Below are 23,002 nucleotides of genomic sequence, written 5' to 3'. Positions count from 1 at the left end.
ACAAGAATCAAACACATCAACACAGTTATTTTTGGGCAAATGTCCCTGGAAAAACCCAATGCAGGAAAACCGGTGAAACAGAGGAGGATTTTATTAATCATCTTTTCTTGAGTACAACAAGTGTGCCAAACTGGCTCACCCAACAGAGATAAATCCTCTGGCGCTTCCCCTAGGCTCAGCGTCAGTCCAGCTAGCCTATGCGCAGCTCCTAGACCCTCTGCGTTAGCACTCTGCCTCACTGCATCAGCACTTGGCCTCTCTACGTCATCCACGTAGGCCCTCCAGTCTTGCGTAGTCCATTTGCCTTTGTGTCTTCCTGAGTGGCTCTGCATCTGCCTCTCTGATCTCTGTGCTGGTCCTCCGACACTGCCCCTGCCTCTCTATTACATACTCGCTACCTCTTGCTGCAATCTAGTCTTCTAGTTCAAATTTCTCAGCAAGCCCCGCGCCAGACATCGAACTGACTGGTCTCCCTCATTGTCTCTCCAACTGACCCTCAAGCCTTCTCTTATACTTTTTCTGTTGATGAATCAACAACCGAAATTAAATCCCTAATCAACGGCTAAGATTAAAATAGACTTGATCTTCATCTCTTAAAAGCTTCTCATCCTTATCTTTATTGATACCCATTAATATTTTTATTTTCCTAAGTTTAGACTTAGGAACTCATTAAAAATATTAATTATTTTAATAACTCTTCATCTGGATGGAATTTTCCAAAATGATTTCCGGGTCTTGGAGATCTCATGTGTTTTAGCCTCTCCACCAATTTTCATGACTAGAGCACATCCAATGCTACCCCAAATCAACACTCCCTCTTAGCGAGGAATGTGCTCTAGTAACGCTCCACAACTGAATATTACTCTGATTATCTGACACCGGTAACTGTGCTGATGCTTGACTTGCTGCCTAACATCCTCTGCACTGTTGCCTCCTGTATTGTTGCCCATGGCTTCTACCACTGGCACTGCTACATGTGTACTGTAGCTCCCTCTGCATTTGTGTTGTTGTTGGTCCTTCCTCCCAACACTGCATCTGCACTGCAACTCCCTCTGCATCCATGTCGCTGTTGGTCCTTCTTCTCAACACTGCATCTGCACTACAACACCATACCCATTTCTGCTGAAATGAATTCTTTGTCATCCCCATCTTCTCCCTGAAATAAGCAAACTTTGTTCTTCCAAGGGCCTTGGTAAGGATGTCTGCCACTTGTTCTCCTATAGGAGTGTAGCTCAACTATACAGCTCCTCGTTGGACACTGTCTCTGACAAAGTGACATCGAATATCAATGTGCTTTGACCGATCATGAAATACTAGATTCTCAGAGAGCTGGATACAACTCTGAATATCACACATGATCCAGGTCGCTTCCATCCTTCTTCTGAATAGGTTCACAAGCAATTTTCTAAGCCATATGGCTTCACACGAAGCTGTGCTAGCGGCCATATGTTCTGCTCCAGCTGAGCTTAGAGCTACGTATTTCTGTTTCCTACTGCACCAGGAGGTCATCCCGGATCTAATGTTGAAACAATACCCAGAGGTACTTTTCTGATCCACTGAACTTCCAGCCCAATCTGCATTAGTAAATCCACTTAATCTGATATCCTTACTTCTGGTGTACAAGAGTCCATAATCCACTGTTCCCTATATATATCTGAGAATATGTTTGGCTGCTGCCCAATGAGCCCTCTTTGGTTCCACAATCGACTGTTCCCTGTATATATCTGAGAACATGTTTGGCTGTTGCCTAATGAGCCCTCTTCGGTTCCACCATGAACTGACTGAGGGTGTTGACAGCGTAGCAAATGTTTGGTCTGGTATTGACCAAATACACCAGGGACCCTATGAGCTACCTGTATAAGGTGGGATCAACGTCTTTGTCTTCTAATGCATCAATTTTCTTCCAGTTGGTGATCACTGGAGTAGCCATCGGCCTACATTCGTGCATCTTGAATCTCTTTAGGATCTCTGTAGCATATCTCCCTTGTCCTAGGAAGATATTACCCTTCTGCTGCCAAACTTCCAACCCCAGGAAATAATGCATCTGTACCAAATCCTTCATGTCAAACTTTGTGGCTAGATTCTTCTTGCAGTCCTTGATGAGCCTGGATGATGCTGTCAGGAAGAGATAATCCACATATAAATCTAGTATTGGAGGCTCATTCTCTACAACCAGATAGTAGAGATTGGGATCTGCATCACTCTTGACGAACCCCATCTTCTGCAAGTAACCATCAATTCAACCATACCATGCTCTAGGTGCTTGTGTGAGCCCATGCAAGGCTTTCTTCAATCTGTATACATGAGACTTCTCATGTGTCTCAGAGTCTTCTGGCTGTTCAATGTATACTTCCTCTTCTATCACCCCGCTCAAAAATGTCATTTTGAAATCCATCTGATGAATTTCCCATCCCATCAGTGCTGCAAGAGATATCATTGTTCTAATAGATGTATACCTGGCTACTGGGGCGAAGGTCTCTTCATAGTTTATTCCTTCCTTCTGAGCATACCCCTTAGCCACGAACCTGGCTTTGTATTTTTGCACACTGCCATCTGCAGCGTATTTAATCTTGTAGTTCCATCTTGAACCTACCACTGATATGTCCTGAGGCTTAGGCACTACTTCCCAAACATCGTTCACCATTATAGAGTTGTACTCCTGCACCATCGCATCGATCCAAACTTGATGTTGAGCGGCTTTCTGAAAACTAGAAGGTTCCCCATCCTGAGCTACTAAGGCCTGATATTTATTTCACTGTCTTCGCTCCCTTTTATTGTTTCCCAGTGCTCCAGTGAAATCTTCTGCATCCCGCAGAATCTGTCGGAGTTCCCGACTCGTTCAGAGTTCTTCCTCTAGTAGCAGGTGCATTTGTTAGCTCCTCCTCTTCCTGTGATTCTTCCTGTTCTGAAGGAGAATTCTTGCCTTCCACTGGTTGAAGTGGTTTGACCAACGACTCATCTTTTGATTGCTTCTCGGAAGGCATTTCTCGAGATTTTCTGAAGGCCCTATCTTCCATGAACTTCACATCTTGTCGAACTACTACCTTCTTGCTCCCTGGAAGATAGATTTATATGCCTTAGTGTTCTTGCTATATCCCACTAGATATCCTTTCTCTGCAGTTTGATCTAACTTCTTCCTCTTCTCCTCGGCTATACGACAATATGGTAACTCCCAAGTATCCTGAAATGGCTGACTTCGGGTGTCTTCCCGGTGAAGACTTTCTCTGGAGTAATCTTGCCCAATGCCCTATGAAGAGTTCTATTCTGGACATAGACTGTCGTGCTGCATGCTTCTGCCCACAGGAATTTTGGCATATCTTGATCATACATCATGGCCCTAGCTGCTTCCACGATAGTCTTGTTCTTCCTTTCTGCTACTCCATTCTGCTCCAGATTGTAAGGAGCTGTCCACTCTCTTTTGATGCCCTCCCTGGCGCAAAAATTGGTGAAGTCCTTATCAACATATTCTCCACCATTGTCTGAGCGCAAAACTTTTATTTTCTTCCCTGTCAGATTCTCCACCAGAGCCTTGAACTCTTTGAATCGACAGAACACCTTGTCCTTGGTTTTCAGAAAATAAATCCAAGTTTTCCTGGAGTGGTCATCAATGAAGGTGACAAAGTATTCGGCACCACTAAGAGCTTTAGTGGACATTGGTCCGCATATATCTAAGTGTATCAATCCTAGTACACTCTTGGCCTTGTTTTTACTTCTAGGAAATGCTGCTTTGGCATACTTGCCTAGAGCACATCCTCTGCATACATCATCTCGTTTTGTACTAAGATTTGGAACTCCTGTTATATATCCTGAGAATTCTTAGAGCCCCATTTGGAATTTCTAAGTCTAACTGTTAGAAATCCTTCTTGTGCTTTTTGATTTGTTTCTTCCTACTTGTTTCGTTAATTAACAAGTTATTTACCATGTAAATACTGAAAACATATACAAGTACAGTCTCAACACATACAGATCATCAATTGAAGGAAAAACAAGCACACAAGTGACACTGTTATTTTTGGACTAATGTCCCTGGAAAAACCCAATGCGGGAAAACCGGTGCAACTATCTGAGGGTTTTATTATTAAGTAGTTTCAGAATACAATATGGGTGCCAGAAATGGCTCACCCAACAGAGAATTCCCTCTGCAGTAGTACCTCTCAGTCGGAAACAGATATCAACCCCAATTAACCCCACGAAATCTCCCAGCGTCAACCTCTAGGGTCTGCGTCAGCCTCTCTGGCCCAGCATCTACCTAGTTTCAGCCTCTCTGGGCTCTGCGTCAACCTCTGGATCGTCTGCGTCTCCCACGCTGGCCCTCCTCAAGCATTGCGTAGCTCCTGGCTGCCTCTGCGTGGCCTTTGGCTACCTCTGCGTGGCCTCTGGCTGCTTTTGCGTGGCCTCTAGCTGGCTCTGCGTCAACCCTCTCTCGGCTTCTATGCTGATGCTCCTGGTACTATCTCTGCCTCTCTGCTACTGCATTCACTGCCCCTCAGCTGCAACTCTGATCACTCCTTCGATTTCCTCAGCAGGCTGTGCCCCAGAAAATCGAATTCTTGATCAACTCGGTGTGTTCTCCAAGTGACCCTCAAGCCTCCTCTTATAGTTTTCTCGTTGACATTTCAACGACCGAGATTAAGTCCCTAATCAATGGCTAAGATTAGATCTGGCTTGATCCATGACCTTTGGACCATTCTAACTCAGTTTTATATTAATTCACATTAATATTTTATTTCCCTAAGTTTAGACTTAGGGACTCCATTAAAAATATTAATTATTTTAATATCTCCCAAACTGATTAGATTCTGCCCAAACCATTTCTGGGTATTGGAGGTCTTATGTGCTTTAGCCTCTCCACCAATTTTCGTGGCTAGAGCACATCTTATGCTACCCCAAATCAACACTCCCTCTTAGCGAGGAATGTGCTCTAGTAATACTCCTCACTGAGCATCACCCTGATCATCTGGCATCGGTCCCTGTGCTGATGCTAGGCCTGCTGCCCAACATCCTCTGAACTGCTACCCATGGCCCTGCACTGCCACTACTGCATCTATACGACAACTCCCTCTGCATTCGTGCTGCTGCCCATGGCCCTGCCATTGCCACTGCAGTCTGCTGCATCTGCACTGCAACCCTCTCATCATGCTGCCCATAACACTGCCCCTGCTAATTGCTGCACTGCAACTCAATTACTGAGAAGTAACTGATCTCCCAACTTTGACATCTTCGTTAAGCTAGAAACACTCCAGATGCTGAAGCTCCCTCTGTCACTGACAAGTGTTCCCTCTCTGACCTCTGTGCTGCTGCAACAACTCAGTGCATCTCGCACTGCAGCCTCACACTGTTTTGGGACTCCTGCACAGTGGCTCCCTCTGTCGCTCCATCCGCATCTATTTCTACTGACATCCGCCAATCTTGCTACTCCTCTTTGGGGCTCCTATAGCAAGGTATAATCCAAGAGGTTGGGTGCCTCAAGGATCCTGCCCCTCATCGCCTGTAGTCCATTTGACTACAGCTCGATGTCTCCCCACTTCCTCTCAAGTGGCGTATGAGCACTCATGACATAATCATCATCTGTCTCCACTTCTTTCTCCGCCCTTGCTGTCGCAACTTTGGTCTCAAAAGCATCTCCCTTGCACTTCTTCCTCGGAAACTGGCTCGCATAGTGACCCAGTTCCCCACAGTGGAAGCATTTGACCTTGTAGAGGTCCTTCTTCTTCCGTTTCTCCTGCTTTCCCTCAGATGCTAGGGCAACATCCTCCTCTTCCTCCTCCTTGATTCTGACCCTCTTGCGGCTACTTCCCGCCTTGGTTAGCCTTCTGATCTCTTCTTGACGAAGAGCCACCCACAGTTCCTCCCAATCTGGAAGGGTCGACCTGCCCAATATGCTTTGGACAAATACCTCCCAATCCTCTGAGACTACGTTCAATGCGGTCCTCACCATCATCTCCTCATCCAGCGTGGCCCCTGTGGAAGTCAGTTGATCCCGGATCGCCTTCAATCGACCGAGGAAGGTGTCTATTTGTTCTCCCTTCAACATCTGGTATGACCACAACTAATTTTCTAGTAGCATCTTCCTCTGAACGGAAGTATGCTGATACAATTTCGTCAGGGCCTCCCACATCGCATTTGCCATGTCCTTTTCGGAAATATGTGGTACTACATGGTCCTTGACCCTGTCAAGGATGATGCTCTTGGCCCTCACCATTGCCTCCTGGTACTTTTTGTTCTCAATCGGGTCAACTGGGATCACTATCGTGTTCAAGGCAAAGTGCTTGAGACGATTCCTGTCTAGAACGGACAAGATCCTGGCCTTCTAGACTACGAAGTTTGAGGCTCCGTCTAGTATGTCCTGATCTCTTACCCTATTCACTGCCATTTTGCTGCTTCTCTTTCAACTCTTCCGAGTCTCTCTACTTCCCTCCTGGAAGTTCTCGATGTGACTCCCTCATTTCCCTCTTGGAAACCCCTCTACCAATGTCAAGATGCCCCCACTCCGATTGTTAGTGCAACTGCACCATTGATCTGGATTTCTTGGCTAGAAATCCTCGACAACAACTCCCTCCTCCTTGGTCTTGCCCTGTTAGGTACTGTTCTGATCACAATACCCCACCAGCTTCACTTCGCCACTTACCCACAGTCTCATATGCCCCAGAAAACTGAAGGTTAGAGCCTCTAGGCTCTGCGCAATCGCGGCACCAGCAAAATATGCACCCCCTGGCCACGGGTGTCAATCCTTCCTCACTGAGAAAGATGACCAGGCACTGCGTAGTTCAGGTCTGCTCCTCTCTGCCATTGCGTTGATCCTCTTCTCGACTCAAACTGATCTCACTGAGAAAGATGACCGGGCACTGCGTAGGTCAGGTCTGCTCCTCTCTGCCATTGCGTTGATCCTCTTCCCCACTCAAACTGATGATGCAGGCACTGCGTCACCCCTTCCTTGCTGCTTTTCTGCTAGGAACAACTTCTGTCATTCGGGACAACTGTTTCTGTTGTTGTTGCTCTGCTCGGCTGATGCCCTCAGTTATCCTGTGATCTGTAACCACGCTCTGATACCATGTTGGAATTTCTAAGTCTAACTGTTAGAAATCCTTCCTGTACTATCTGATTTATTTCTTCCTACTTGTTCCGTTAATTAACAAGTTATTTACCATGTAAAAACTGAAAATAAATACAAGTACAGTCTCAACACATACAGATCATCAACTGAAGGAAAAACAAGCACACAAGTGACACTGTTATTTTTGGATAATGTCCCTGGAAAAACCCAATGCGGGAAAACTGGTGCAGCTATCTGAGGGTTTTATTATTAAGCAGTTTCAAAATACAATATGGGTGCCAGAAATGGCTCACACAACAGAGAATGTCCTCTGCAGTAGTACCTCTCAGTCGGAGACAGATATCAGCCCCAATCTGCCCCATGAAATCTCCTAGCATTAACCTCTAGGGTCTGCGTCAACCTCTCTGGACCAGCGTCTGCCTAGCGTCTGCCTCTCTGGGTTCTGCGTCAGCCTTTGGAGCCTTTGCGTCTCCCACGCTGGCCCTCCTCAGGCACTGCGCAACTCCTGGCTGCCTTTGCGTGGCCTCTGGCTGCTTCTGCGTGGCCTTTCGCTGGCTCTGCGTCAACCCTCTCCCGACTTCTGCACTAATGCTCCTGGCACTAGTCTGCCTCTCTGCTACTGCATTCATTGCCCCTCAGCTGCAACTCTAATCACTCCTTCGATTTCCTCAGCAAGCCCTACCCCAGAAAATTGAATTCTTGATCAACTCGGTGTGTTCTCCAAGTGAACCTCAAGCCTCCTCTAATACTTTTCTCGTTGACATTTCAACTAGTGTTGCGAAAATTGCGATAATATCGGAAAATCGTGATTTTTTGAGTTTGGCAATATTATCGCTCGATTTTTACATTATTTTTTTTTCGCAAAAAATCGTGATAACTTGAAAAAATCGCGATTTTTTGGGAAAAAATCTTAAGGAAAAAAAATTTCAAGATTTTTTTTTTTTAGATGAGGAGGTGGTGACACAACCTACCCAGGCTACCCCTGTCACCAGTAGAGGACGTGGTCTACCTCTGGTAGCTCCTAGTTCTTTAGCTTCTAGAGCACAACAGAGTCCACTGCCAACTCCATCGACATCTACATCTAGAGGGAAAGGGAAAGCTATTGCATTTTCTTGCAAGAGGGGTATAGGAAATCAATAGTATTAGACTTTAGTTATTTGGTTCATTTCATTGTATATGACATTATGACTCATGATATGAGATACATTATTATATTTTTTGTTGATATTTTGAGGCTGAGTTGGGACTCAACAGTCAGGACTTACTATTCAGGACATGATTCAATGTTATGTGTGATGTAGCACTAGAAATGATATTACACATCTTATATATTAGTTCTTTTATCATATTTATGTGTCAATGTATTTATTTTATGTTGTAGATGCTTTAGATATTAAAAAATTTGGAAAAAAAATGAATATTTTTGTATTTTACGATTTTTTCTGATTATTTCCCGATTTTTATGATTTTTTCCGATTTTTTCCCGATTTTTTCCCTTGCCGATAATATCCCGATAACGGTAACTGCAACATTGATTTCGATGACCGAGATTAAGTCCCTAATCAACGGCTAAGATTAGATCTGGCTTGCTCCATGACTTTTGGACCATTCTAACTTAGTTTTATATTAATTCACATTAATATTTTATTTTCCCTAAGTTTAGACTTAGGGACTACATTAAAAATATGAATTATTTTAATATCTCCCAAATTGGTTAGATTCTGCCCAAACCATTTCTGGGTATTGGAGGTCTTATGTGCTTTAGCCTCTCCACCAATTTTCGTGGCTAGAGCACATCCGATGCTACCCCAAATCAACATGGTGCAAATGTCCCATTCTTCTGTGCCATAGTTCGTTCAAATCCTTGTCTCCATTACTGCCTATTAGTGCCATTGATGATTCTAGTTGTAACTTGTACAACCTGTTACTTCTGATTCCGATCTGCGCTTTCTTTTTCCAACTCGGGTGTTTGACGTATACTTTCTCCTTAATGAAGAAAACGTCATAGCCCTTACTTTGAAGTTGTGATATGGAAAGTAAGTTCATCCCTAGTCCCGAGACATGCAGCACATTGGTAGCTCGGAACCGCTCTCCCATTTCTGTTTGAAAAACTATGGTACACTTCCCTACTGGAGTACACTTTGCCTTATTCCCCATGGTGATCTGAAAATTCATCCTTTCCTCCTGATAATCTGAGAAACATTCCCGGATTCCTGTCATATACTAAGAGGCTCCACTGTCTCTATACCATACCTCTGATGATGTAGAGCTTGTTACAAAAACAACTTCTTCTTCCAATCTGGAAGCCAGCATAGAGAAATCGAAATTACTATCTCTTGTGCAATTTTCTGAAACTCTGCAGGAGTCTCCTGACGTAGATGCCTTTGCATCATGATCTCAACCCATAATTCATATTCCCTTCCTGTTTCTGATTCTTTGCTCTGATACCATGTGAAAATTCTATTACTGCAGCAATTGATTTATTTTACCTACTTATTTTCCAATAAGTTATTTACGAAATCCCTTCAGTAAATATTAAAATAAATTCTATTGCAGATATCACACCATAATACAGAATCAAACACATCAACATAGTTATTTTGGGACAATTGTCCCCGGAAAAACCCAATGCGGGAAAACCGGTGCAACAAAGAAGGATTTTATTAATCAGCTTTTCTTGAGTACAACTAGGGTGCCAAACTGGCTCACCCAACAGAGATAAATCCTCCGACGCTTCTCCTAGGCTTAGCGTCAGCCTAGCTAGCCTCTGCGCAGCTCCCAGACCCTCTACGTCAGCACTCTACCTCACTTCATCAGCACTTGGACTCTCTGCGTCACCCACGCAGGCCCTCCAGTCATTGTGCAGTCCAACTGCCTCTGCGTTTGCCTCTTTGATCTCTGCGCTGGTCCTCCGACGCTATCCTGTCTCTCTGTTACGTACTCGCTACCTCTTGCTGCAATCTAGTCTTCTAGTTTGAATTTCTCAGCAAGCCTCGCTTTAGAAATTGAACTGATTGGTCTCCCTCAGTGTCTCTCCAACTAACCCTTAAGCCTTCTCTTGTACTTTTCCTATTGATGAATCAACGATTGAGATTAAATCTCTAATCAACTGCTAAGATTAAAATAGACTTGATCTTCGTCTCTTAGAAGCTTCTCATCCTTATCTTTATTAATACCCATTAATATTTTTATTTTCCTAAGTTTAGACTTAGGAACTCATTAAAAATATTAATTATTTTAATAACTCTTCATCTGGATGGAATTTTCCAAAACGATTTATGGATCTTGGAGATCTCATGTGCTTTAGCCTCTCCACCAATTTTCATGGCTAGAGCACATCCGATGCTACCCCAAATCAACATATCCTATAGGGTTGGATAAATTATTCCGTCCTTCTGTAGGCAATCAATTCATAGGGAACATTACAATTCTCCCTTCCGAACATTACTTGTTCTCAAGCAATGGCATGTTTGGGTGTCGTGTAATTTCCGTTTCAACCTTCAAGAATACAAAACTTCCAGTGTTCCCTTTTCTAAATCATATTGTTAATTGGCGAGGTCATCACACAATAGTTGTTGCTTATACTTTCTAAATCATAGGTGAGATCTGGGCTAAAAGTATAGTTGTGTGTTACTACTAAAGGAAGTTCTATGTCAGCTGAAGTTTCTCCTCTCGGCATAATAGTCGTCTTCAATAACTTTGGCAAAAGGTTGTAGGAAGTTGATTCCCATCTGTTGAAAAATCTATAGGGCAATAGTTAAGATGATTTCTCTTTCTATGATAACTGCTTGTGATGTCTTTTTACTTTTTCTTACTTTATTAACTTCTTTACTTATTATTATGTTCGAATATCATCAAACAACTACCAAAACAAGAAGAACAATAGTACAAAAGAACACAGAATGTAGGGTTAGTAGGTGACCTAGTAGACCCTTCTTCCAACAGATTTGAACCTCTTCCAGTATATAGAGAATTTTGACCTTGAAGCAGCAAACCCTAACTTCTTTTCTTTGCACGTGTGAGAGAGAATTAGCCCCAAAACAATCTTTCTTTGTCCTCTTCCTTCTTTTCTTGCCTTCTTGCTCTTCTCCTTTGCTTGAATGAGTGAGTGATGAATGTGTCACAAGGAGGTCGAGTTCCCTCCTTTATATAGGCTTCTCAAGGTGGACGTGGCTCCTCAAAATAGGCTGACTTCCCAGCTGCCAGGCCGACTTGGTCTTGAAGGGTATTTTGACACTTTTAATGACAAAAATAATTTTCTTTACAAGTTACAATGTGCCTGATGGGGTCATCAACTTATGACAATGGTTCTTTTGACTTCTTGACCTAGGACAAACGCTCGAAGCACTCAATGGGTGCTTGACCTATAAAATGAAAGACCTTGACCATGAAACCCATGCTCCAAAAATAATAATAATAATTTTCTTTCATTTTACAATATACAAGAATCAAAAGTACATTTCATATTTATGAAGACTAAACCTAGTTACACATTTTTCAACACTCCCTCTTAACTAGGGAGGTATTCATAAATGGTACATGGACATTCTCAATTTGAAGAGATCTCATAAGAGGATTTAGATTGGTAACCCATCTATTTAGCATCATATCAACCAACATGGTCATATAGCAAGGCTTTGACTAACAAACTCTATCTCTCCACAAGATTAGAGCACGATGCTGGTGAGACCAATGATTTATAGATACTATCATCCTTGTCTCTTAAGGTACATACCCCACCTGGGTGTTCACAGAATATGACCTTCCTTGGACTATTCTTATCTTGGATAGCTAGTCCTCAAAGAATATCGGTCCACGACTACTCTTATCTTGGATGCCCTACCTTATCCTCAAAGAGTATCAGATGCCAGATGCTTACCCAATCCTCCATTCTGTCTTCCCAAGTGAAGACAAGAATGATGTGTATATCTCTCCCTCTCAACCAGGTAGGATACATCAACCAAACCAAGCTTGTCTCTCAAATACATAAGCTTTTTATTAGGAAGGGATTTTGGCAATATATCAGCCACCTGCTCATCATTGGGGATGTATTGTAACTACAACACATCATCTTGTAATAGCTTCTGAATGTAGTGATACTTGTTGTTGATATGCTTTGTCATTCCATGGAATACTGGGTCTTTAGACAATCATATACAACTGGTGTTATCACAATGTATCACTGTAGGGTCCATTGGTCCTTCAAATAGGTCGGATAACAACTTCCTTAACGAGAAAGCTTCTTTTCTTACTTCACAGGCTGCAATAGTGCTCCTTCCATCTTGGTCACTGTCTCCCTAGTCAGAATCTGTATATCCAATTAAGTGGACATCATTCCTTCTATCATATTTCAGGCAGTAGTGGATAGTTCCTTGCAAATATCTCAGTATATGTTTTGATGCTATCCAATGATCATGCCTTGACTCCACTTGGAATTGACCGAGAACATTTACTGCAAAATATATGTCTGGTCGTGTATTCACCAAGTACATTAGTGAGCCAATCAATTGTCTATACTTGGAAAGATCCACATGGATCGATTCATAACTCCTTAGTCTTTTTAAGTTTGTGATCATCGGGGTTGTCATTGGTTTGCAATCCATCATGCCAAACCTCTTCAACATCTTGATCACATACTTTCCTTGACCTAGATAGATCTCATCAAGTCCTTGCTAGACTTCCAGTCCCAAATAGTAGTGATTCAGCCCTAGATCCTTCATGTCAAATTCTACTGCTATTTGCTTCTTACACTCTTCAATTCGACCTTCCACACTTGTCAAGAGAAGATCATCCACATACAGAAGAATCATTACCGACTCTCCCTTCACAACCTTAATATAAAGGTTCGGATCAACAAAACTTTTTGTGAAGCTTAATCTCTGTAGGTATGCATCCGTCCTAGCATACCGTGCCCTTGGTGCTTACTTGAGGCCATCTAATGCCTTCTTCAATCTGCAGACATATGACTTTTTGTCTTTAACTTCAAATCCCAAGGGTTGTTCTATATAGACTTCCTCATCAATTGTGCCATTTGTTGAGAAATCTATAGGGCAATGATTAGAGTGATTTCTCTTTTCTTGATAACTGCTTGTGATGTATTTTAACTTTTTCTTACTTATTAACTTCTTTACTTATTATTATGTTTGTATATCATCAAACAACTACCAAAACAAGAAGAACAAGAACACATAATATAGGCTGCAAGCCAGGGCCAAAACCTCTCCAATTGAGAGGAAAACCCGCAAATCTCTTCTCTTCCTTATAGATTCTTCAATTGACAATTCCAAGACCTCTAGACCAAAACTAATACCCTCCAAGACCAATTCCAACCTTTCTAGATGATGTGCTTTCCTTGAACAAGTCAAACCTAGTCAAATGTCTTCCAGTAGCACAACTTTGACCCCCAGCTACAGAATTTCGGCCTCCATTGCAAACTTGAAATTTTCGACCCTCCTGCATTTGCTGTTGCCACACGTGTGAGCTTTGTTTTAGCCTTCAAAAGCTTCCTTAGACCTTTGCTTGGATTTCTCTGACTTATGGAGCTTGAGGATGGCTTCTTGTGAGCTGCACTTGACCTTCTTGCCTTCCCTTCTTCAAGATTGAACTTGAAGAGGAAAACCCTAGATCTGCTCCACTACAGACTTGAAATTTTCGATCCTCCTGTAGTTGTTGTTGCCACACGTGTGAGCTTCGTTTTAGCCTTCCAAGGCTTCCTTAGACCTTCATTGGTCTTTCTCTGACTTCTGGAGCTTGAGGATGGCTTCTTATGATTTTCACTTGACCTTCTTGCCTTCCCTTCTTCAAGATCGAACTTGTAGAGGAAAACCCTAGATCTGCGGCAAAAACCCTAACCTTCGTTTGCATGTGTGAGAGAGAAATAGCCCAAAACCAAGTCTTTTTCGTCCTGTTCCTTTTTTGTTGCCTTCTTCTTCCTCTTCCTTCTCTTGAATGAGAGAGAGATGAATGTGCTTCAAGGAGGTTGCGTTTCCTCTGTTATATAGGCTCCTCAAGGCGGACGTGGCTCCTCATTTTAGGCCTACTTGCCAGCTGCCAGGCTAACTTGAACTTGAAGGATATTTTGACACTTTTAAGGACAAAAATAATTTTCTTTACAAGTTACAATGTGTTCGAAGGGGTCTTCGACTTATGACAATGACTCTTTTGACTTCTTGACCTAGGACAAACCCTAGAAGCACTCAATGGGTGCTTCATCTATAAAATAAAAGACCTCCTTGAGCATGAAACCCATGCTCCAAACATAAAAATAATGATTTTCTTTCATTTTACAATTTACAAGAAGCAAAAAGTACATTTCATATTTATGAAGATTGAACCTAGTTACACATTTTTCAACACCATTGAGGGATGCAGTCTTGACATCCATTTGGTGGATGTTCCATCCCATCAATGCTACGAAAGAGACCAACGAACAAATAGTTGCATGCCTTGCTTTGGAGCAAATGTCTCTTCATAGTCGATGCCTTCTTGTTGAGAGAAGCCGTTAGCCACAAATCTTGCCTAATATTTATCAATACTTCCATTTGTTGCATTTTTGATCTTGTAGAGACATTTGGAATTTACCACAAATTTGTCCTCAAACCTAGGTATGATCTCCCAAATTCCATTCTTCATTATAAACTAATATTGTTCATTCATGGCATCCTTCCATTCTTGGTGATTGACAACTTCTTCAAAAGTGGATGGCTCTGCTTTAATTAGTTTTGTCATGTAGGTTGCATACCCAGAATATCGTTTGGGCTTCTTGCTTTCCTTGAATGTACCTTGAGTTGCTCCATGACCTTCTGCATCTAGAAGTGTAGACTTCAACCAGTTAGGTCTTTTTCTAGTTTCGGGGATTATTGCAGGTTGTATAGGTTCACAGGGACCTTCATCTTCATGGTTTGATTCTTCTTCCCTAGTAACTTCTTCAAATACCGGAAGTTCTTCATCATCAGAGTCCATAGGGAGATCCTTTGATTTTTTGAATGCAATACTTTCATCAAATATCACATCTCGACTAACTTCTATTTAGTGTCCTTCCTTTATGTAGATCCTATAGGACTTAGAATAGTTACTGTAGACCACAAATGTTCCCTTCATGCCAGATGGATCCAACTTCTTCCTTTTGTCCTTAGGTATATGAATATAGATAGGACAACCAAAAATTCGAAGATGATCTATGGTTGGTTTCTTCCCAATGAACACTTCTTCGGGAGCCTTGTTATCTAGAGATTTGTCGGGATTTCAATTTTGTATGTATACAACTGTCTTTGTAGCTTCACCCCATAGAAATTTAAGTAAATCTTGATAATGTAGCATTGCTTTTACACTTTCTTCAATGGATTGATTCTTTCGTTCTGCAACTCCATTTTGTTCGGGATTATATGGGACTATTAACTCCCTCTTAATCCCAAACTCCTTATAGAAAGCTATGATTTTCTTAGATGTGTATTCTCCTCCATTATTGGATCTTAATATCTTGATTCTTCTTGTAAGGTTCTCTACTTCAACTTTGGATTCTTGAAATTTGATAAATACTTCATCCTTGGATTTCATTAGGTAAATCCAAGTTTTCCTTGAATGGTCATCTACAAATGTGACATAATATATATGACCTCCAAGTGATTTAGGAGTCATAGGACCACAAACATCGGAATGAATAAGATCCAAGATTTCTTTTGATCATGAACCATTGCTTCCAAATGGTCTCTTGGTGTTCTTACCCAATGCACATCCCTTGCATACTCCTTTGTGATCTTCTTTCAGTTCGGGGATTCCATCTACTATTGAATTTAGAGTTGGAAGGATTTTGAAATGGAGATGACTGAATCTTCTATGCCAAAGTTCACATGGGCTGATTTCAATGTGAACTAAAGCTTGAGCAAGAGGAGATAACAACCTGTAAAGTCTTCCTTCATGAATCCCAATCACTCTAGCATTTTCTATGCTTGAGTTTTTACCCCATACTACAACTTTTCCATCAATGAAAGCCACTCTATCACCTTTATCTTCTAGAGCTCGGTTTATACCTTCCTTCCTTCGCTTGACAACATACTTACTTTAGTAAGCTTCGCACCTCTTGCTGTAGACTTGATAATCATTGAAATTCTCTGCCTGAAATGATGCTGAGCTGCCCTATAAATAGTTGTTGGAGCCTGTAATAAGCCGAATTGAAGAGGGTGAACTGACATGACTCCTTGGTGAAGATATTATTATTCTTCTTGAAGCCGACTTGAAGGAGAGGTCTTGTGCTTGTCTTGGAGGGCTTTCATACTTAATTTAATGACTCATACAAAATGTAACATACCCAAGAAGGGTCCTTCATACATGACATTGAATCAACTTGACTTTTATGACTTGATGACAAAAGCTAAAGGCTCACAATGGGAGCCATTACTAAAAATAAAGTTCCTTGCTCATGAAACCCATGAGACAAATATTACAATAATAATTTTTTTCTTTTTCTTTTTTTCATCAATTATATAAAATCACAATTACATATGTCATTATGAAGGCCGAACTTAGTGACACTTTTCAACACTCCCTCTTAATTAGAGAGGTATTCATAATGGTACTTTGTCATTCTCAATCTGAAGAATTTCTCATAAGAAGAGTCAGATTGGTAACCCATCTGTTTAGCATCATATCAACTAGCATTTTCATATAGCAAGGCCTTGACGAACAACTCTATCTCTCCACGAGATCTGAGTTCAATGCTAGCGAGACCAATATGATGTATAAACACCCTTGTCATTGTCTCTCTTGGAATATACCCCACCTAGGTTCTCAGGGTGAGTTCCGCCAGGACTATTCTTATCTTGGATTCCCAGTGCTCAAAGAATATCGGTCCTCTACGACTACTCTTATCTTGGATGCCCTAACACATCCTCAAAGAGCATCAGATGCCAAATGTTTACCCAATCCTCCTTTTTGTCTTCCCAAGTGAAAACAAGAATGCTATGTCTATCTCTCCCTCTTAATTAGGGCGGACATATCTATTCCAATAAAGGAATGTACCCAAGCTCCCTCTTGGCTTAGGAATTTCCAAGTTTTTTCCAAGTAAGAAACTTGTTTCCAGGCTCCCTCTTAATCAGGGCCCTACAACAGCTCCTTAGGTGGAGATGATGGGACAACTAGCTGCTTGAAGAACTCCTCACGATGTCATATATATATATATATTTAATTTATTATTATTATTATTTATTTTATTATTATTATTATTATTTATTTTATTATTATTATTATTTTATTTTTATTTTTTAATTTTCCGTTATTTAGGAGTCTTCATTTTTGGGACTTCTACATAGGGAACCGACCATCCATCACTTTCATCCATGAGTCAGTGATGTCATCATCGAAAAGTGATCCATTAGTCCATATCTGGCCTTCCTTCATGCCATGCTGCTTTCTTCATGCCTTGTTTACTTAAGGATCTTTCATCCTACTACATGTGCATCGATGTTGGGAGACATCCATAGATCTTTCCTCGGTAGCCCTGCATAAATCCATCCAAATATTTGTTCAAAAATAAAGGAATGAACATTAAAATCAACATTACCTTTGTGATGGTCTTTCAACATGACATCTTCCAGTTTGCATCAACATCCTGCATACATATCGACACATCTCCCAAAGATATATATTGTCAAGGGTCTCTTTCTTTTTCAGATTCCATTAGTCTTCATATCTTCCATGGAGCTATCCAAGTCAAATCTTCTTGATCTTTCAGATGTTGATTGCCTTTACCATGGTTGCATATTCCATGATCTCTTCCTTCCTTTCTTCACACATTTCATTCCCAGGAGCTTCCAATCAAAGTTCCTCAATTGTAGTCAACCACCTCATACTTCATATGAGGACATATTATGTTGATTTCATCTAGTGAATGTGTGACCCATGCATTCCTGCATCCCTTTGAGGGAGGAGATCCTTTCTTTTGATCATGCTCTTAAGATAGAGCATTGGTTCATGATATTTGCAACCATATGACATGACTTCCACAATATCAAATGTAAGCACACATACCTCATTTTTCCTTTGGGTCATCCAGATTTCCTATAGCAACTTCCTTGATTGAAAGAGTTTCAATCCCTTGATTTGCTTCACTTTTATGTCATCATACCATCATCCCATGAATTCCACAAGTTTGGAATTCTTGATGAAACACTTGCTTCCCCTCATGATTGGTGAACCTTTCAATGAAGATTCCATTAGAGAATCTTGAGGATCTAAAGTATCCCCATCAACAAATGTTTCCTTTTGACAGATGTATGATGAACCTTGAACTAGATGACCTTTCCACTTATGTTTCCAATGAGATTCCCAAGAGCTATATCCTTGACTTCCATTGATGCTAACCATCTTTAATGCTTCTCTATGATGATCTCCCAAGATCTTGCTTTCAATGCTTCTATGATGCTTTGATGCATCCCATTTAGTGAATTATGATAGCCATATCTTACAACAAAAGACTTAGGAACTTGAAAAGAACTTAGGTGAGGAAGACTATCTAAATAGTGGAGATCTATTAATTCTTCCTTCTTGGATATATTCTTTTCAGCTTCCTCCACTTCCTCCACTTCCTCGGTGATGTGGGCTTCTTCTCTTCCTCTTTTGTTATTATCCTTCTTGAGCTTAGGACAATCTCTCCTATAGTGCCCATATTCTTGACACCCATAGCATTGTATTTTAGCAATGTTGTTCTTTTTTTTTTGAGGACTAAACTTTCCAAATTTTCCCTTTCTTTTTGTCTTTGTAGCATATGATTGATTTTGCTCACCTCCTCCCACATCAGATTTGGCCTTTAATCTAGATTCTTCAATCTTGCACAGTGACCATAGAACTTGGAATGGAGTAACGTCTTTCTTCCCATAAATACTTGAAGTAAAGTTACCCACTCCTCTAGTAGTGCATTTAATATAACTGTAGTCATTTCTCTATCGGACTTGACTTCTCCCGGATCTTGTAGTTGATCCCGGATTTCAGATATCCTCATAAAGTATGAGGCTATTCCATCTTCCCTTGATATCTTTAGCTTGTAGAGTTCTTGCCTTAATGAGATGACTTCTCCAACAATGCTTACAGAATACAAATCTACCAGTTTGTCATAGATTTCTTTTGAAGTTTCAAGTTTTGATACATATGTGATAAGGGGATCTTTGATAGATTCTATGAGAATACTTTGAGCCCTAACTTCCCCTTTCATATACTTTGCAAGAGCTTGACCATCTTCCTTTCTTGGTTTAGTGATAGATCCTTTTACATGTTCCATAACCTCATTTTCAATGAGATTCAGATCTATCATTTTCTTCCATGCAAGATAGTTTGAAGCCCTAACCAATTTGTTGCTTTCCTTGCAAAAAGACATTTTTACAGATTCATATACTTACTTGATAGGATGCTTATTCTCCTTGCTTCTTCCTTGATGTTGATGATGATATAGAGAGTAAAAAACTTCTCCTTGATGAAGGTAGTTTTCTTCAAGAGTGATCATTGATCCCACAAAGAGTGAGATCTCTTTGGATCCTTTGATGAAGATCAATGATGACTTCTTAATGACGTCTTCAATGGTAAGGACCTTGATTCGTAGATTTCTTCAACTTGGCCTTTTTTTGTTGATGATGATCCGAAGACTTCTTTGTAGACTCCTTCTTCGATCTAGGATTATAATGCTTCCTTTGTAGATCTTGTCTTAAAGATGATCTTTGCTTTGATGCCTTCTTCGAGATTTGATCCTTGAGTTTCCCTTGATAAGATGCCCTTCCTTGACTTTGTCAACTTAGCTCTGATACCATGTTGAGAAATCTAGGGCATCAAGATTAGGTGTTTTCTCTTAATTAGATAACTGCTTGTGAATGCTTTTTACTTCTTGATTAGGATCTTCTTTTTCTTATGTTATTGTAATGTTATTCTTCATTAAACAACTACCAAGCATAAACCATAAAGAGACGAGAGACACAAAATATAGGCTATCTGCTAGGGCCAAAACTTCTCACTCTTGAGAGGAAAACATGATCAAATTCTTCTTATAGAGATTCCAATTGACAAATACCAAGACCAAGACCTTTGACCTATTTTCCATTCCATTCCAAGACCAAGTTACAGGTTCCCTTGATGATAATCAACCTTCTGCTCATTCCTTTGTCTTGGCTCCTCTTCCACTTCGTCCTCCTTTTACTTCAAACTTTCGACCTCCTTGAATTAGGTTTCCAATCCTCATTCTAACTTGTACATAAGACCTTTTCTTATGCCTTTCCTTCGCTTGGGATGGAGTCTCCTACTAGCTTGACTTCGCCTTATGACTTGAACTTCTTTCAACTTGGCTGCCCAAGAGGACTGTTGTTCTTCTTGGCTTCTTCTGTTGCAACTGATCTTTTGCTAGCCCACACTTGTAGAGGAAATTAACCCAAAAATAGACCTGAAATGAGCTTGGTTTATACCTTCCTTCCTTCGCTTGATAACAGAATTCCTTTAGTGAGCTTTGCACCTCTTGCTGCAGATTTGATAATCACTGAAATTCTCTGCCTGAAATAATGCTGAGCTACCCTATAAATAGTTGTTGGAGCCTGTAATAAGCCGACTTGAAGAGGGTGAACCGACATGACTCTTTGGTGAAGATATTGTTATTCTTCTTGAAGTCGACTTGTAGGGGAGGCCTTGTGTTTGTCTTGGAGGGCTTTCATACTTAATTTAATGACTCGCAAAATGTAACATGCCCAAGAAGGGTTCTTCATACATGACATTGACTCAATTTGTCTTTTATGACTAGATGAAATCTAGCGGCTCACAATGGGAGCCATTACTAAAATAAAATTCCTTGCTCATGAAACCCATGAGACAAGCATTACAATAATAATTTAATTTTTCTTATTTTCATCAATTACATAAAATCACAATTACATATGTCATTATGAAGATTGAACCTAGTTACACTTTTCAACAATTTATGACTTCAAATTGCTATTGTTGCAGTCCATGCCTTCATGATTTTCATGATATTCACTATTTCAAGAGAGCTTGTACTTGTCTCAATGCTTTCATTGTTTTAACAAAATGTGCTGAAATGTTGTCCATTTTGTTATAATTAAATGTTTTCATAACAAAGTTATAATTGAATGCATATTATATTATTTAGGATTTATTGATATAGTGAGTGCTATGCAAATGAAGGTAAAGGAAGATGGAGGAACATTGATAAACTACAGAATTGTTTTTGTGTGAGAGACTTGCAGATGTGTAGGAGTCCACAAGTGTAGTGGGAAAAGGCAAATGAGGTATGTATGGGGACTCATCTGTTGGTTCACGATTATATGATGTGTGTTTGTTGAAATTTAGATGCAACACAGATCAAGAAAGGTATTGAATTTGTTTCCGTGATGTGAGGCACCATAACAAAGGTATAATTGAGTGCATAATATATTATTTCAGATTTATTCATATAATGAATGCTATGCAAGTGTAGGTAAAGAAAGTTGGAGGAGCATTGATGAAACTATAGAAATATTTTTGTGAGAGAGACTTGCAAATGTGTAGGAGAGTGTACAACAAGCAAGTGAGTTCAGGTATATCTTCTCATTTCAATATAATGGTTCTCCTTTCTCCTTTCTTGTTGAAGAATTATGATTTTTGGTAATTGCATAAGATGTACTTTTGCATAATATTGCTCAAAAATATCTTTTTTCATTTATGATATTCTCATAATATATTTAAGTGTTTTATTTTGATTTCTATTTAGTATATTGAGTGGGAAATTTAGGTAGGTTTTAACAACCCATGATTTTATAGGTGTAGTGGGTAAATGTTTATTTTGATTTCTATTTGGTACATTGAGTGGGAAATTAGGGTAGGTTCTAACAACCCATGATTCCATAAATGTACCGATTCCATAAATGTAGTGGGTACAAGTGAATGTTGTGGCAAATGTATGGGTCCCATATGTGTTTTTATTTAAATTTGAGTCATTTTACATTATTAGCCATCTGTTTAATTATTGAATGCAATACAATGTAGGTAAAGGAATGTGGGGTTCACTAATGAAAATATCGAAATATTTTCATGAGAGAGACATCGTAGTAAAGTGTTGAGGCAAAAGTGGAGGTTAGTTTTCTTTTGGTGCGAGTCATGTATGATATGTTATATAATATTTCTTGTTATGAATACTATAGTTTCCCCCCTTCTTATTTGTTTCATATTTCTCATAATATTTCATGTGTACTTAATATATTTTAGAATATTTTCTAGTCTCTATTTAATACTTATTCGTTTTTTGGTGTGCAGAGTTTCCTTGGTTGGCCATGGGGTTCGCTGTGGATGCTTTTTGCAGTTGTAGTGCGCTATTTCTTACTTGAGTTTTATGTTTTACTTTTGTTGTTTTCGTTGTATTTTTCTATTGTTGGTCATTTTTGTTTCTTTTGTTGTTCTATTTTGTTTTTATAATGTTGTGGCTTTTATATATTTTGTTTTTATAATGTTGTGGCTTTTATATCTTTGTATTTGTGAGCATGGCCATGCTAACTTACTGTTTGGTGTTTTGCTTTTTTGTGTGTTTTTTGAGCTTATTTTCTCTTTTTTTTTTCCAAGGAAAAAACGGTAACCTTTTATTAAAAATTTAATGAAAAGTTACACTATCAAATGCAATTAAGCATTCAGTATATTGCCACCTGGGCTCGCAGCGTTAGTGAACTAACGTGCACAAAGAATAAGAAGAGAAAGGAGAGAAAAACGAAAGAAAAAAAGGGAAAAGACCTGTGTTCTCAGGTTTTTCGCCCCTTTTTCTTTTCAACCTTGCGCCATTCTCCCACAGTGGGCTCGGTCGAGGCAATGACTAACTGGGTTGTTTCATCTTGTTTTCCTATTTCTTTATCTGAGTCTGATGTATCTGAATGATGCTGCCGTTTGATGCCTCCCATGCTTTGATCCACGCTTGTCATCTGTTGCTGTGTCTCTGCC

At 40.2% G+C, this 23,002-nt stretch overlaps 1 long non-coding RNA gene across 1 annotated transcript; it reads left to right on the top strand.

The window, feature by feature from the left end:
- Positions 1 to 21,222: 21,222 nt before the first annotated feature.
- On the top strand, positions 21,223 to 22,150 carry LOC149235838 (uncharacterized). Its single transcript, XR_016268348.1, has 3 exons — positions 21,223 to 21,327; positions 21,516 to 21,615; positions 22,064 to 22,150. It is a non-coding gene; the product is annotated as an uncharacterized LOC149235838 (long non-coding RNA).
- Positions 22,151 to 23,002: the final 852 nt, after the last annotated feature.

Source organism: Pinus tabuliformis, chromosome 8 (genome assembly GCF_031772625.1).
Source record: "Pinus tabuliformis cultivar Carrire ecotype Pingquan chromosome 8, CPIR1, whole genome shotgun sequence".
In the NCBI taxonomy this organism is placed as follows: Eukaryota; Viridiplantae; Streptophyta; class Pinopsida; order Pinales; family Pinaceae; genus Pinus; species Pinus tabuliformis.
This window is presented reverse-complemented; position numbering and strand designations above follow the sequence as displayed.